We start from the raw sequence: 12,963 nt of genomic DNA, 5'->3' as shown, positions 1-12,963 counted from the left end.
GTCAGATTACAGAACATCAGAGAAAAGCTGCAATCATGCTTGCCAATTTCTACAGTTCAACAGAAGCAAGAATCTGACAGTTCTTAGAAAATGAGATGAAAAGTGTTTTGCTTAAAAGCACACAGAATAATGACAATGCAATATATGGTCACATTGTACTTATTACATGACAATAATTGCAAGTCCCTCATGCACTGTAATCCCAACATGCAGAAATACATTGGTTAAACATTCATTCTGCAGCTATTCCAATCAATTCCATCACTGAGTTGCTTATGTGATTCTGAAGTATATGTGCCTGGTCTATTAATTATTCCTATCCAACACTGAGAAAGAGTAGTTTTATTTCTTGGTAAAAAAACTAAAATAGTATTGAGTTACAGTACAATAATATTAACAATAATTATTGTTGGCTTTGGTCTGCTTTATTTTTGAAAGAGGTATTGATCATATACATGAATTGGTATTGCTCACTGTATTGTGCTGTACTTTTACAGCAGATCCTCATGCAGATGGTCTGAACCATTCTGTCAGCACGCAGCCTGCCAGTGGAAAGGAAATAACACAATGACCCTTAATTAGCACATATACTGTAGCTGTAATTCGTTTGTGCTAGCTGATAAACAGCAGACGAAGCTGTACCGTAGAGCGCCCACATTATACAAAGCAAAACAAAATGTACATTCATCGATTTTTGATTCCATTAGATAATTTGGCCTAAAACATAATGAAATGCTTCATCCTGCTGAAGGCCACAAGCTAAAAGCCCCTGCAAAAGAGGCTGTGAAACTTTATCATCAATCCATCCCACCTGACAGACATTGCTTACATAATCAAAGCCATTTAGGCTACTTCCCAGAGCCATATTTCCTGTTGTCAGGGTGATACTTATTGATATTTTTGTTGGAGGTGATCTGGCATTATTGGTCTTGCCCCTGGCGAGAGGAGCTGAAAGAAAAACACACCCTGGAAACCATATCATACAACGATAAAGGAACCAGGACTTCAGCCAACAGCACTGAAAGTTTATCATTGAATCTCAATGCCTGCACATTCATTTGATTAATTTTATTTTATTTTATTATAATTCAATTTATTAGACAGGGACAATGCAAATTAATAAAAGAGCAGATGTGTCATGGCTTAGTCATGGAGGTTAATTTTCATGAGTAGTCCTGTGGCTGCATGCCTTTGGAGTTCAGACTGTGGGCGGAAGCTCACACAAACACAGGAAGATGCAAGCTCATCCTTCAGGGTGGATCTGGCAGGCTGGGATTTAAACCTAGAACACCCTTCTTACGAAGTAACAGCACTAACCTCTAGACCACTGTTCTGCCAATCCAAAGCTAGAAAAATATATCTTCTTCTTCTTCTTCTTCTTCTTCTTCTTACTTTTCAATTTCAGGGGCGCTGGGGCAGAGAAGGTTGGTGTTTGTGTGCATCAAAATCATTTCCTGATGAAGAAGACAAGGCAGACGTAATCAGGGAAGCTCTGATACAGTATGGCAACCTCAGTAAGGTTGAGCAGGGATGAGAGCAAGAGGAAATAATGGTTATGAGGGTTTCACAATGGGAATGGGGGGGGGGGGGAGCATTGAAGTCATAAGCTCTGTAACTCTAAATTCTCAGTGCAGGTGTTACGTTCCACGGTTGTGTTCATGATTCCTAAAATCCATGAGACCAAATAAATATTAGTGTATCTTCCAGGTCTTCTCTCATTTAATAAAAATAGGGGCTAATAATGCTTCTTCTTTTTTTCTCAAAATAATGTGACTGATCATAGTTAGAGGAAGATGAATAGGTAAACATAATCAATTGCACACAAGTATAAAAATGTATTTATTTAAATACAAAGATGTAAATCTTCAGTTCGCCCATGCATCTTTTTAAGAGCCAGTCTGACAATTTAGCTCATAATAAAAATATATATTAAATATTGTACATGTGTGAAATGTATATATAGTACATAGTATATCATCAGGTTAAATACATCCCACCTAATGTGAGATAAAATATAATAAATGCATAATGTTTATGTACTCTGTACTGGCTGGACCTGCAGTGGCCTGGGTCTGGCTGAATCCCTGGTCCGTGTCGAAAGAGTGACTGCTGCTCACACACTTGTCTTGCTTTGCTCTGGCTTCTCGAGTTTCGCCCTATCTCACGGAGGCAGGCAGCTTAGATTGATTAGTTGTCCTGAACTGGTCGCCATGGCATCCAGGGTGATTACGATTGGTCCTGCCACACGGCCTCACGCAGGTGACAGGGCAGGCATTGGTTCCAGCATTCAAGGTAATTGACGAAAGGAACGATTTATGCATTCAGTGTTTCCCTGTCCCAAGTGCTCATAGAATCCCAGTGATTGACAACCACTCAACCTAAGGCATGTCACTAATTTCCCTAAACAAAGATACACACCCACTACCATAACATGTATAGCATTGACATTAACCCTTTAATGTGTAGAATCACAAATATGTGATCAGAGGGGAATCGCCTTTAAAGGTTTTATCAAAGTGGTGTATGCAAAGGCGGCTCCAGTATGTAAGAGGTACAGGAGCATACAGGTACTTCAGTGGGATCTTTGCTTTGTGAATCCCCCCTGCCCCACATTCATCATGTTCAAATGAAAAAACACAAGAAAAATAAAGTCAAAACCACTCTCAAGTGAATACAGTTCAAAAAGTCTGGCTGAATAACAGGTAGCTATTCACAATCTGTAAAAAGGGAGAAAATCATTTGGACTTGATGTATAAAAAGTCTAGAGAGTCTTCAGAAATTAGAACAAAAATGATATTGATATGGAATATGCAGTAGGCTCCAGAAGTTTTATGAAAAAAATGATTTAGTATTTAGTAAACAACACAGATAATAATGTACGTGATATGTTCAAACATATAGGACATCTATATACTTTTATTTCAATACATTTATTGGCACCCCTAACTATTATTGTTAATCAAATCGAACAAAGTGAAATTAGAAATAACATTTTACTTAATTCAGTAGATCTCAGTCAAACTGAATTATAGTGAGTCATTCAATAATTTCCTGTTTCACTAGAGTATAAATATGCGGTAATGAGCATGGAAAATCCCTTTGTCATCCATCAGCATGGGAAAAGCCAAAGAGCTGTCAATTCAAAAAACCATCTCAAAAAACGTAGTCTAGACCCCTCTGCTCCGAACAACTACCAGCCGGCCTGTCTTCTTCTCCTATCTAAAACTCTGGAGCGTGCTCAACTGTCAACTTTCTCCTCTAGAACAATCTTCACCATCCCAACCAGTCACTTGATTTTCTACCTCTATGATCGTTCCTACCAGATGACTTGAAGGGCTTCAGTCTCTGACCCACACCCCCTATGGGCTGGTGTCCGACAAGGCTCAGTTCTTGGTCCCCTCCTCTTCTCTCTGTTCACCATGGCTTTTCTTACCACTCTTATTCTGATGACACCCAATTCATTCATTCCTTCCCTCCCAGTACTCAGGTCACCACGTGGGTCTCTTCTGCCTCTCTGTGTGTATAACCTCCCCTCACCTGAAGCTTAACCTTGGTAAAACTAAGCTTCTCTACATCCCTGCTAAATCCTCAAGGACAATCGACCTCTCACTGACTGTCGAGGATTTTGTAGTATCCTGCTTCTGCACAGCCAAGAATCTTGGGGTGACCCTTGATGACAATCTCACCCCTGCTCCACATATATCCTTGACTGCCAGAACCAGCTGGTTATTCCTCCATAACATAGACCGTATCTGTCATCTCCTGATGGAGAAAGCCACCCAGCTCCTAGTCCAGGCACTCGTCATCTCCCGCCTAGATTATTCCAACTCCCTGCTGGCTGGTCTCCCAGGTTGTGCCATCAAGCCCCTCCAGCTGGTCCAGAATGCTGCAGCCTGCCTGACAACCAGTCAACCCAGGTCAGCTCATATCACCCCACTTTTTATCGCCCTCCACTGGCTGCCTATTACTGCATGCATCCGCTTCAATGCGCTAGTGTTGGCATTCCAGGCTGCTAAGTACAGGCTGTCTGTACATCCAGACTTTAATTGCTCCCTACACCCCAGCAAGACCACTCCGGTCTGCCAGCTCTGGTCGCCTTGTGGTCTCCTCATTATGAGCACCAGGTGGTCAAGCTGCACGTTAACGGCTGTTCTCTGTTCTGGTACCTCAGAGGCGGAATGACCTGTCTACCAGCAGAATCCCTCCCAATATTTTGAAGCAGAGTGAAGAGGTTCAGCTGTTTTTCAGACCAAATGGGGAAAAAACAGCTGAATCTCAGAATGGGGAAGAAATGTGATCTAAGTGACGTTGACCGTGGAATAACGGTGGTTTGCGTATGTCAATTTCCTGGGATATTCACGCACAGCAGTCTCTAGGGACTCTCTCTAAAACAGTCTCTAAAAAATCCAAAGAGCAGCAGTTCTGTGGGCAAAAACGCTTTGTTAATGAGAGAGGTCAGAGGAGAAGGGGCAAACTAGTCGAAGCTGACAGGAAGGTGACAGTAATGCAAATAACCACACATTAGAACAGTGGTATGCAGAAGAGCATCACACGTAACGTGTCAAACTTTTAAGTGGATAGGCTTAGCAGCAGAACACCAATAAGTCTAATAAATACCACGTAAAGTTTTCACTGAGTGTACATACTCTATATAAAATCAAAAGACAAAATAAACATGGAAAATTAAAACACCATGTACACCATGTATCCTTCTTGACAAGCCAAATGCAAGCCAGACTGAGGCTAAGATCAAAAAGGAAAACTTTAAATAGAAGCACGCCCTGAAAGATAATACTGTATACCATTCTGATTAATGACCCAACGCGATGTAATCGCTCCATCGTCTATGTAAATTATATAACTGCCTGGTGAAGATTGAGTGATGTCTGTTCACTTATAACACAAACCCTCAATGTGACCTAGATCAGCTTTCTAGAATCAACGGGCATCCCATTAAGATGCATCTAGAATGTTAAGCATTTGGGTCTCTGGCTGTGTGGCTCCCCTTGCAGAAATGAAATATGTTGTAATCTATATGCACAAAAACGTTAGCATGTTATGTGAATGCCTAGCTGTGGAGTCAAAAGGTGAAATAAAATGCTGCCTTTGGGAGCAGAACATTGTTGCGATATTATGATTTACACATGTAAGCAGAGACATAATTATCAATAGCCCTGTAAACAGCAGTGAACAGTTTAGACTGGTTTACACAGAACTTTAAATAATCAACATTTTGAATAGTCATTTTAGTTATTTTAGTGCATTTACCTAATACATATTGGACAAAATCATTGGAACGGACCCCAGAGTAAATCAATCTACACCAGCATACGTTTTAGAAAACACCTCATAGGATGTTATCATGAGAACTCTTGATTGTTCCATAGTATTGAAAAATTCTCTCTTATTTTAAAAAACAAATTAATTTATTTCCATGAAATTAATCTTTCATGTAATTTTCAAAATATTTAGCCCCAAACCCAATCAATTGTTTGTGTATGAGAAAAATACTCCAATCGGCACAAATCTTTTTTTATATTAATGGCAATTACGTAACAAAACTAAGTATATCGTAGTAATGACCTAATATCACAGGCATTTGTTCATGATTTGTCACATCCTGAGATATTCCACTGAAAAACATTAAAACAATTACAGCCGCATATTTTCTCATTCTGGGTAAACGGCTCTTTGCAGGCATTCTCTGAAGCAAGTTTTAGAAAAGCGTAGAATGAGAAGTGGGAGCTGCCCTGTTAATTATTAATGTTCTGCACGGAGGCTCAGGGAGGCTAGGTTTCCTACACAAGTGGCTTATTGACAGCAGAGACTTTAGTAGACGGAGAGTGCAGCACTCACGCGGCTCAGACACTCTCAGTGACTTTTCTCCTTCATCCATATCCAGCAGAACCCTCAGGTTGTTCTTCTAATTGATTTTTAAATTAGCGGTTGTGCATCGATTCTGTTAGCATTTTGGCAGCGTGATGGACTGATGTCCTCTTCAGGCAAATCTACCCTCTCCCCACCCCTCCACCCCTCCACCGATTCATGATACCGAAGGTGATTTCAGAACAAGTGAACGTTAATGGGCTTGCCAACGTGTATCATGCAGAATGTATTAGGTTATGATGAGGTTTCGCATAATTCCACATCTCAGGCCTCCTCCTTCAGCATACCTCTAAAAACAGAGCCCAAGGCATAATGTGTTATTCTTTTTTTATTTCCAGTATGTACAAACATTTAGGCTCTTTTGATATCTTAAATGTTTTATGAGATATTTTCAGTCCTGACTTGCCAAATGGTCACATGTTTTCCAAATACAAGATGTGGGCAGCTAAACAGCTTTCACTGGACTCTTGGCTCACAGTAACCACGGTTCTGTCAAAACAAGGACAGCCAAAGATGAGGATGTTTTCCCTCGCCCATGAAAAAGCATGGCTGCCAATAGACTATAATGTACAAGCGCTATAGCTTAGCCATCCAATTTGCATTTCAAGGCTAGCTGGTTATCATTCTTTTGAGTTTTATTTAAGTGGATATGTTGCATGAACATATACATACTCACACCTTACATTAAATTCTTCTTATTGACCGATTGGTTAATGGCCATACATAGATATCAAACAGCACATTAAATTTTTCTTACTTCTAAAACAAGTGTGATCTGAAATAATGTTATATGGTATAAAATACAAGCCACATTTGCCTTAGTTCATAATGCAGCTGGCTTGTTACGCATTAAAAGGGCCTTGTTAGTTTCTGGTAGTTAACTTGCGATGAAACTACTGAGTCCAGTGAGCTAGCTCCTTTCCCTCCTTACCCATGGAGGTTATCTAGGTTGCCCCAGTTGACTCCTCTCTGGTGACAGGTTTCGCCATGTGCTTCCGTTTCTCACTACAGTACTAAAGTTACATTACAAAAAATAAGTTCCCCAAAACGTGCCTGTTCAAACAAAATTATTGATGGAAATGATAGCAATATGCTTTCAGAAATATGCTTCACAGAAACCCAAGCCCATGTACAGAGAGCGTCTTCCTAGCGTTCAGTGTGTTACGCCTATAGAGTTAAAGACATTGTTAGGATCATGTGTGGCTATAAACGTTTAGTGTTTGAGGATATATTACGGGCTGCAGGAGGCGATTAATGGACTCATTAACTCTTCAATGGCTCAGACCTGCTCAGAGACTGTGAGGATGCCATTATTAGTCCCTTGTGCTGGTGTAAAATGAAGCTGTTCTCATTGCTTGCATGAGTGAGTGAGTAAATGAATGAATTAGTGACTGAATGTCCAACACTTGTCTAAGTAACCAAAAAGATGTGGACGCACAATATTCTGTCCGAAGGTCAACAGTAGAATCACACTGGATAAAATGAGAGGGATTTTTTCCTCCTCACAAGATGCAAGGGGACGTTTCTTGGAAGAAAAAACAAATTTTGTTTTGATGTTGATGCTGTCAGAGACCAACCAGAGAGGGGAGTAAACATCGCTTTTGCAGGGAGCATTTAAAATCAATTTCTCGGCCACAGACACATCTCCACTGAGTCGTGAATCCACGGCTGCCCTGTGAATCCAGACAGGAGTTAAAAAACAATGTGGATCTGTGTGACAAACGGACAGTAATTTATCAGAGAGGGGCGTAACTTTCAGCAGCAAGCAAACAATTGCTTCCGCATCAGTATGGTTAGCGCGCCGTACATTAGTGGAATTTAATCACCCCTTGCGCAAATTATTTTTCAGGGTCACTTCTATTTCATTTTTTATTTGTTTTCCAGCTGTGTTTCCACACTCTCGGCTCTCTGTTCACATAACAGACAGTGGGGATTGGAAAACAGTTATTTTCAAAATAAAGAGAAAATGGAGGTTGCTCCTTCCAGTTCTGCTGCCAGGGCATGCTACTGAATTCTAAAAGTGTGCTAATCCCATTGCTCAAATGGACCTACACATCTTTTAGTCACTTTGATTTCTAAATTGTGCTTGTGACAACCATTTTGTTTGTGGTGCCATGACCACTGGAACATGCGTTGCTAACCGCTAACCTTAGTTGACAAACCAACCAATCAGGGTCCCACTCTGAGATTAATTTGAATGTTTTTCACTGACTATCTCTGTGCACCTCATTCAGTTACCAGCCAGGGGAGAAACCTGGTGACTGTTAAAGCACACTCCATCTTCCCAGTCCACAAATGAGGTCTGTGCCTTTTTTATTTTGAGAGGCGACTGATAAAGTAATTGAATAGGCCATGGCCATGGACCAAGGACACAATCAGGACGGCTGCCAGAATGTTCTGTACTAAAGCCTGACCGTGAGTTCAATAGGCACAGGGCTAAGATTCAGCTACCTTCAATGTCTGCTAAAGACGAATTGACCTGTTTTCCGCTCCTACCTCTCATCCTGATTATAGATGAGTAAAAACAACATTTCTGCTGGTTGGCTGAGAGCTTCATGGTTAATGTTGAAGATTCTCCCCATCACATGTAGAGCTAATATGTACCAATGAATCTCTTTGTAAGAATTATTGCGAGGATAAATGTTCAAAATAACGAATCTCCTTCCTATAGTCATTTGCTTTATAGTTCAAAATGCTATATTTCAGTTTAATACACTTATGTATTTATGCCTCTATTTTATTTATACCAAGTATACCTATTACCTATAGTAAGGGGTGCAAAGACTACACTTGGAGCAGTGGGGCATAGATAAACCACATAAATATTTTTACATAATCACACAAAATATGAGCTAAATATTTCAATGAATCATTTGCATGCACTAAGAAAAATATTTTTCAATGTGGATCCAAAGACTACTGTAACATTGGAATCAATGTAAAATGAATCATTCATTCAGTAAATCAACAGAGCAATGCTTGTCTTCTTGGAGCCTGCAGTCATATAAAAATAATGAGATTGTTGACGCTGAGCTTGAGGTATGGAAATAATTCTTAAGTGTAGATTTTTGGTGGAGTTACCCTTTAGCGACTGGCTTTGACTCACTATCTATATAAGGGCGTCTATCTGTGAAGGTTGCGGTTACCAGGCAACAGGCGTAACAATGACACAGATGCTCACGTTTGTGGTGGTGACCGTGGTGGTGGTGCTTGTGTGTGTGTGTGTGTGTGCGTGTGTGTACATGTGTGTGCGATTGTGTGTTTGTTTATTTGAGTTAAATGACTGCAATTTGAGTCCAACTTTAGAATTGAGTCATATCTGTGATTGTGTTTCACGTCAGTCTTTCACAATGTCCAATGATTTATAGCGTAGGCGGAAATCTTTTCAAAATATATCCAGATTAAACAATACCAAAGCCACTGTGTGATAAACCAACACATTTACACAGAACACAACACAATATCAATGCCTTTAGAGTTTATGTAACTGAACTGAATATGTACTGTTTGTGTCACTGTGTACTGTACATGAATATATACAAGACCTATATCTTATTTTATCTAGTACTTTGCAATCGCACTTTGCGATTTTCATCATCAAGCAGAAATTGCACATGAAAAGAAGAATTGTGAAAGACAATAATATATTCAGCAGGACAGTTAGCCATTTAATGCGTAAGATCACAAATATGTCATTAGAATGTTCATAACCGAACATTCTAATGATGGTGTAACAATCACTGGTAATTGAAATCAATTAAATTGTAAAACACTGGCTGAAAAAAACCATTGCAGGAAATGTGTTGCTGAAAGGGTTAACGCAGCACAGCTGAAATCTGCTCGCTGCGGCTCCTTAACCGCGGGAGACGGCTGAGGAGCTGCGTCTTTGTGAAATCGTCTCTCGCTCTCCCCCTCCTCCCCTCCCCCGCTCCCGCTCCCCCTCCCCCTCGCCGTCAGTCTTCCGCTTCAATCTCGCCGGCTGCAGCTTCCGCCCTCCGCCACGGGGCCGCAGATCTCCCAGAACAGCCTGGGGCCAGCTCCGTTCATCAGCCAGCGGTGCACTTAGCGACAAAGGGACGCGCGGTAATTTCCCCCCCCCCCTCCCCCCGGGGCCTCGCTCTCACCCCGGCGCCGTGGAGACTGACCCCGCGTGTCACGCATGATGGAAGCGCAGCGACACGCGGTGTGCCTCGCTGTGAGTGGCAGCGCGGGGAACGGGGGGACGGGGGGGGGACGGGGGGGGACGGGGGGGGCGCTGGAGGCTGCTGCTAACCCCAGACGCTCCTCTGCATAAAACCTATTCCTGCTGCACTGCCTGGCGCTAGGCTACACCTGTTCACTCACAAACAGACCCACACACACACGCACACACACACACACACAAGCACACACACACACACACACACGCACACGCGCACGCACAAACTTACACACACACATTCACACATACACATGCACACACACACTCACACACACACAGTCACACACATCCATTCACACATACACATACTGTACAAACAGACCTGCAGACGCACACAAGCATGCTCACATACAAACACATGAAGGAATGCAAGCAAACATGCTTGCACACACACACACACACACACACGGACATACACATGCACACGCACACCCACACAAGCACACACACACATACCACACACACGCAGACACACACATTTCTCAGAGAATCACAACCCTCATATCTTTTAGAAAAAGAAAAAAACAGTAAAGATCCATCCAATTTCATCAACTGCAATATTAATCTAAGCAAAAGTCAGTCCCGCCAGGCCGCAGTTTGATTAAAAGAGAGAAGACATATGACGTAGCCAATAAATCTGTTTGTCAAAACTGCAATACGGCAGAGGAAGCAGCACAGATAAGATGCCGTACAGTGTGTCTGTATGCAGGGATTTGACCTCAGCTGCCTCTCCATGGAAGCACTTTACTTCAGACGAGTCTCTCTTTCTTCTTCTTGCTGGAAACATAATTAGCAGTTAATGACACCTATATGATATTAACAGAAGTATCATTACCAATAATTTTACCAATACAACTCCATTGTAAACCTCACAAATTAAATTAAAACAAGCCATGAGTCTCTTTTTCTTCTTCTTGTTGGAAACATAATTAGCAGTTAATGACACCTATATGATATTAACTGGAGTATCATTAGCAATAATTTGACCAATACAACCCCATTGTAAACTGAATTAAATAAAAACAAACCATGAATGCAGCATCGCCTAGCATTCAGTGTCACAACATTATATATTGACGCAGTTGCAAAATTGTCTGACAATTACACCCCCAGAATTATCATGTTCTACAGGGTGGATGCAGCTCCGTGAATATGCTCATTCTCTTGCAGGCATCCAGCGCCGAACCGCAGGAAATGCCCCCTACATGGCTGTTCAGTCAGGTAACATCTCTTCCGTCAAGCCAGTCTACCATAAAGGCCTGATTGATGGAGTGCTGCTGAGATGGTTGTCCGTCTGGCAGGTTCTCCCATCTCTGCAGAGGACTTCTGAAGCTCTGTTAGAGTGGCCGTTGGGTTCTTGGTCACCTCCCAGACCAAAGCTAAAAGACTAAGTGTAGATTGATGGGCAAAAAAATTTAGTCAACACAATAAAGTGTGCAAAAAGTGAAGGGGTCTGAATACTTTCTGAACCCATTAGAGTTTTGGTATCGGTCCAGTGGGTATTTGATAGAAATAAATGTGACAATGACCAGATTTTAAATTTAAATATAAAATAAAAAGTTTTTTGTGGCAGCCAAACGTTGTGTAAGTTAGTCCTCTGTCATTTTAAATTCCTTTGTAACCATAACCTCTCTACTTTAGTATAGCTTGGTTCTATGTTCTTTGTTTCTCATTTTTCTGCCTAAACAAAGTAGTATTTTTCACTGTTTCAGACATGTCACATGGATCTACATTGGCCTGCACAAAAGAGAGAACCGTATCAGGTGGGAGACAGAATATTTATTCCAAAATACACTCTAAACATTGGCAAGAAAGGCTATCTCAATACCTGATGGAGGAGATACATGCATTAGGAAATCATGACAAACAATAATAACAAAAACCTGGGGCCTGGCCCGAAAAGCAGGATTACACAGTTTCTCAGCGCAGTTACCCAGCTAACTCTGTAATCCTGAGTTAACTGAGGAACAGGACCCTGCTCATGTTCTTAGATCATGTATGACATAAACTTAATATGTGACATGTATAACATTAAAAACAATCTTTTTTGCAACAATCACGGTCATATTTTAAAAGGTATGTGTAGCAAACGGCATGTGTAGAAATTGACAGTATATTTTCTTGCCTCTTCATGAATCGTTCGACAGTGCCCTTTCACATGAGGAAAATGTAAGAGGTAGAGAGCAGGTAACACGATGAGGAAAAGCGAGGAAAAAGTGAGAAGTGACATGTGTCCTGGCCTTAGCCCACTGAGGGTTAGGACAGATAAAATGGTCCCTCAGCCTCATGGGCCTGACCTTCCTCAGCTGTAACGACGGAGGTTAAATGTGATTGACAAGACAGACGCCAAAACATTTTTCTCCCCCTGTAGACAGAGCCAACCTAAGAATGTGAGCATATCCTGCTGTAAAATCCAGCTACGCCAACTTGACCAGCTTGAAAACTGCACTGGTCAAGCTGGCCACAAGCTGGTCTAGCTGGGTATGAGCTGGTCAACCCGCATGGCCAAGCTTGTCAAAAAGCTGGTATAGGTGGATAGTGCTGGTAGCTTGTCTTAGCTGGTAGCTGAGCGCATCCTTTGTTTTTTTTCATAAAGCATGACATATAAATGATCGTCCTGTGGGTCCGCCTCTCCCCATCTTCCATGTCTGCAACTGATGTGGCTTTGAACAGACATTTGAAGGAGCAAGGACATTCCATTTACCTGATTCACGTTTTCTCAATTTCCGCATCTTTTCTTCTTTTTCTTTTATCTTTTCCTAGTCTCTCCCAATGGATGAATCTAGGGGCAAGAAAATAAAAAATAAAAATAAAAATAAAGGTTTGGAATGAGCCCTTTTTCTTGTTGGGAAGAGGGGAGACTGCTTGAGTATTGT

The sequence above is a fragment of the Conger conger genome, chromosome 8, assembly GCF_963514075.1.
Source record: "Conger conger chromosome 8, fConCon1.1, whole genome shotgun sequence".
Classification (NCBI taxonomy): domain Eukaryota; kingdom Metazoa; phylum Chordata; class Actinopteri; order Anguilliformes; family Congridae; genus Conger; species Conger conger.
The sequence above is the reverse complement of the archived record's forward strand: the minus strand, read 5'-3'. Positions refer to the sequence as shown.